Source organism: Lampetra planeri, unplaced genomic scaffold (assembly GCF_965212315.1).
Source record: "Lampetra planeri unplaced genomic scaffold, kcLamPlan1.2.h2 scaffold_194, whole genome shotgun sequence".
In the NCBI taxonomy this organism is placed as follows: Eukaryota; Metazoa; Chordata; class Hyperoartia; order Petromyzontiformes; family Petromyzontidae; genus Lampetra; species Lampetra planeri.
Genome location: NW_027614691.1, coordinates 95001 through 100000, shown reverse-complemented (window position 1 = coordinate 100000; position 5000 = coordinate 95001).

The following is a 5000-nucleotide window of genomic DNA, read 5'->3' as shown; positions in this document are numbered from 1 at the left end:
CATAACTTGTGCTCTTTCTCCTTCCTGGAGGTGAGCTCGGGCCTGAGAGTGCAGTCTGCTCCGCTCCAGACTGAAAGCAGAGCTCCTTCTGTGTCTGCTGGCGGGCTGAGAGTGCATGAAACCTGCATAACTTGTGCTCTTTCTCCTTCCTGGAGGTGAGCTCGGGCCTGAGAGTGCAGTGCACGGTACCTGCATAACTTGTGTGCTGTGCCCCGGGCTGAGTGTGCATGATACCTGGACAACTTGTGCTGTCCTCCGGCCTGTGAGTGCAGGGAGGCTGTTTGGTGCAGTCTGCTGAGCTCCTGCCTGAAGGTGAGCTGGAGCCTGACAGTGCAGTGCACGGTACCTGGATAACTTGTGCTCTGCTCCGGCCTGTGAGTGCAGGGAGGCTGTGTGTGTGTGCGTGCAGTCTTCTCTGCTCCAGACTGAAAGGAGAGCTCCTTCTGTGTCTGCTGGCGGGCTGAGAGTGCATGAAACCTGCATAACTTGTGCTCTTTCTCCTTCCTGGAGGTGAGCTCGGGCCTGAGAGTGCAGTCTGCTCCGCTCCAGACTGAAAGCAGAGCTCCTTCTGTGTCTGCTGGCGGGCTGAGAGTGCATGAAACCTGCATAACTTGTGCTCTTTCTCCTTCCTGGAGGTGAGCTGGAGCCTGAGAGTGCAGTGAGGCTGTGTGAGCAGTCTGCTGTGCTCCTGAATGAAAGCAGAGTTCCTTCTGTGTCTGCTGGCGGGCTGAGGGTGCATGAAACCTGTATAACTTCTGCTCTGCTCCTTCCTGGAGGTGAGCTGGAGCCTGACAGTGCAGTGCACGGTACCTGGATAACTTGTGCTCTGCTCCGGCCTGTGAGTGCAGGGAGGCTGTGTGTGTGTGCGTGCAGTCTTCTCTGCTCCAGACTGAAAGGAGAGCTCCTTCTGTGTCTGCTGGCGGGCTGAGAGTGCATGAAACCTGCATAACTTGTGCTCTTTCTCCTTCCTGGAGGTGAGCTCGGGCCTGAGAGTGCAGTCTGTGCTCCGCTCCAGACTGAAAGCAGAGCTCCTTCTGTGTCTGCTGGCGGGCTGAGAGTGCATGAAACCTGCATAACTTGTGCTCTTTCTCCTTCCTGGAGGTGAGCTCGGGCCTGAGAGTGCAGTGCACGGTACCTGCATAACTTGTGTGCTGTGCCCCGGGCTGAGTGTGCATGATACCTGGACAACTTGTGCTGTCCTCCGGCCTGTGAGTGCAGGGAGGCTGTTTGGTGCAGTCTGCTGAGCTCCTGCCTGAAGGTGAGCTGGAGCCTGACAGTGCAGTGCACGGTACCTGGATAACTTGTGCTCTGCTCCGGCCTGTGAGTGCAGGGAGGCTGTGTGTGTGTGCGTGCAGTCTTCTCTGCTCCAGACTGAAAGGAGAGCTCCTTCTGTGTCTGCTGGCGGGCTGAGAGTGCATGAAACCTGCATAACTTGTGCTCTTTCTCCTTCCTGGAGGTGAGCTCGGGCCTGAGAGTGCAGTCTGCTCCGCTCCAGACTGAAAGCAGAGCTCCTTCTGTGTCTGCTGGCGGGCTGAGAGTGCATGAAACCTGCATAACTTGTGCTCTTTCTCCTTCCTGGAGGTGAGCTGGAGCCTGAGAGTGCAGTGAGGCTGTGTGAGCAGTCTGCTGTGCTCCTGAATGAAAGCAGAGTTCCTTCTGTGTCTGCTGGCGGGCTGAGGGTGCATGAAACCTGTATAACTTCTGCTCTGCTCCTTCCTGGAGGTGAGCTGGAGCCTGACAGTGCAGTGCACGGTACCTGGATAACTTGTGCTCTGCTCCGGCCTGTGAGTGCAGGGAGGCTGTGTGTGTGTGCGTGCAGTCTTCTCTGCTCCAGACTGAAAGGAGAGCTCCTTCTGTGTCTGCTGGCGGGCTGAGAGTGCATGAAACCTGCATAACTTGTGCTCTTTCTCCTTCCTGGAGGTGAGCTCGGGCCTGAGAGTGCAGTCTGCTCCGCTCCAGACTGAAAGCAGAGCTCCTTCTGTGTCTGCTGGCGGGCTGAGAGTGCATGAAACCTGCATAACTTGTGCTCTTTCTCCTTCCTGGAGGTGAGCTCGGGCCTGAGAGTGCAGTGCACGGTACCTGCATAACTTGTGTGCTGTGCCCCGGGCTGAGTGTGCATGATACCTGGACAACTTGTGCTGTCCTCCGGCCTGTGAGTGCAGGGAGGCTGTTTGGTGCAGTCTGCTGAGCTCCTGCCTGAAGGTGAGCTGGAGCCTGACAGTGCAGTGCACGGTACCTGGATAACTTGTGCTCTGCTCCGGCCTGTGAGTGCAGGGAGGCTGTGTGTGTGTGCGTGCAGTCTTCTCTGCTCCAGACTGAAAGGAGAGCTCCTTCTGTGTCTGCTGGCGGGCTGAGAGTGCATGAAACCTGTATAACTTCTGCCCTGCTCCTTCCTGGAGGTGAGCTGCAGCCCTAGAGTGCAGGGAGGATGTGTGTGTGCGTGTGTGCAGTCTTCTCTGCTCCAGACTGAAAGCAGAGCGCCTTCTGTGTCTGCTGGCGGGCTGAGAGTGCATGAAACCTGCATAACTTGTGCTCTTTCTCCTTCCTGGAGGTGAGCTGGAGCCTGGGAGTGCACGTGAGGCTGTGCACCTGGATGAGAGCGCAGGGAGAGAGAGAGAGAGAGAGAGAGAGAAAGAGAGAGAGAGAGAGAGAGAGAGAGAGAGAGAGAGAGAGAGAGAGAGAGAGAGAGAGAGAGAGAGAGACACTGTGTGTGTGTGTGTGTGTGTGTGTGTGTGTGTGTGTGTGTGTGTGTGTGTGTGTGTGTGTGCACACGCGCACTTGTGTGTGAGTGAGTGCGTGTGTATGTATGTGTGTCTGTGTGTGTGAGAGGGAGAGATACACAGACAGAGACATTGTGTGTGTCTGTGTGCGTCTGTGTGTGCCTGTGTGTGTCTGTCTGTGTGTGTCAGGGTACTGCATTTGTGACAATGTGGTCAGTAAACAGTAGCCGGTGTACCAGGGGCGTGAAACTGCGGCCGGGGTACCAGGGGCACGAAGCTGCTGCCGGGGTACCACGGGCCGCAAAGCTCGAGCCGGTGTACCAGGGGCGCGAGGCGAAAAAAAATGGCAAAGTACAAACAGGGGGCCGAGAAACACACTTCTCTCAGCGCCTGTCAGCCCGATTTCAGAAACCTGGGTTTTAAGAGGCTGCGAGCTCCAGGCAGAGGACGGCGGCGCTCCTCTCAGCCCTGCCCGGGATCAGGCACTGTTCTGGGACTGACGTGGTGCGCTGCAGCCTGTGTGTGTCCCGGTTCTCCTGTGAGAAGAAAAAAAATTGCAAAGTACAAACAGGGGACAGAGATCTCTGTCCCCTGCTTTCGCCAAACACACTTCTCTCAGGCCGTTCCAGCCCGATTTCAGAAACCCGGGTTTTAAGAGGCTGCGAGCTCCAGGCAGAGGACGGCGGCGCTCCTCTCAGCCCTGCCCGGGATCAGGCACTGTTCTGGGACTGACGTGGTGCGCTGCAGCCTGTGTGAGTCCCGGTTCTCCTGTGAGAAGAAAAAAAATTGCAAAGTACAAACAGGGGACAGAGATCTCTGTCCCCTGCTTTCGCCAAACACACTTCTCTCAGGCCGTTCCAGCCCGATTTCAGAAACCCGGGTTTTAAGAGGCTGCGAGCTCCAGGCAGAGGACGGCGGCGCTCCTCTCAGCCCTGCCCGGGATCAGGCACTGTTCTGGGACTGACGTGGTGCGCTGCAGCCTGTGTGTGTCCCGGTTCTCCAGTGAGAAGAAAAACATGGCAAAGTACAAACAGGGGACAGAGATCTCTGTCCCCTGCTTTCGCCAAACACACTTCTCTCAGCGCCTGTCAGCCCGATTTCAGAAACCTGGGTTTTAAGAGGCTGTGAGCTCCAGGCAGAGGACGGCGGCGCTCCTCTCAGCCCTGCCCGGGATCAGGCACTGTTCTGGGACTGACGTGGTGCGCTGCAGCCTGTGTGTGTCCCGGTTCTCCTGTGAGAAGAAAAAAAAAATTGCAAAGTACAAACAGGGGACAGAGATCTCTGTCCCCTGCTTTCGCCAAACACACTTCTCTCAGGCCGTTCCAGCCCGATTTCAGAAACCCGGGTTTTAAGAGGCTGCGAGCTCCAGGCAGAGGACGGCGGCGCTCCTCTCAGCCCTGCCCGGGATCAGGCACTGTTCTGGGACTGACGTGGTGCGCTGCAGCCTGTGTGAGTCCCGGTTCTCCTGTGAGAAGAAAAAAAATTGCAAAGTACAAACAGGGGACAGAGATCTCTGTCCCCTGCTTTCGCCAAACACACTTCTCTCAGACCGTTCCAGCCCGATTTCAGAAACCCGGGTTTTAAGAGGCTGCGAGCTCCAGGCAGAGGACGGCGGCGCTCCTCTCAGCCCTGCCCGGGATCAGGCACTGTTCTGGGACTGACGTGGTGCGCTGCAGCCTGTGTGTGTCCCGGTTCTCCAGTGAGAAGAAAAACATGGCAAAGTACAAACAGGGGACAGAGATCTCTGTCCCCTGCTTTCGCCAAACACACTTCTCTCAGCGCCTGTCAGCCCGATTTCAGAAACCTGGGTTTTAAGAGGCTGTGAGCTCCAGGCAGAGGACGGCGGCGCTCCTCTCAGCCCTGCCCGGGATCAGGCACTGTTCTGGGACTGACGTGGTGCGCTGCAGCCTGTGTGTGTCCCGGTTCTCCTGTGAGAAGAAAAAAAATTGCAAAGTACAAACAGGGGACAGAGATCTCTGTCCCCTGCTTTCGCCAAACACACTTCTCTCAGGCCGTTCCAGCCCGATTTCAGAAACCTGGGTTTTAAGAGGCTGCGAGCTCCAGGCAGAGGACGGCGGCGCTCCTCTCAGCCCTGCCCGGGATCAGGCACTGTTCTGGGACTGACGTGGTGCGCAGCAGCCTGTGTGTGTCCCGGTTCTCCTGTGAGAGGAAAAAAAAAGGCAAAGTACAAACAGGGGGTAGAGAACTGGTTTCCCTGCTTTCGCCATATCGACTTCGTTCAGGCCGTTCCAGCCCGATTTCAGAAACCCGGGTTTTAAG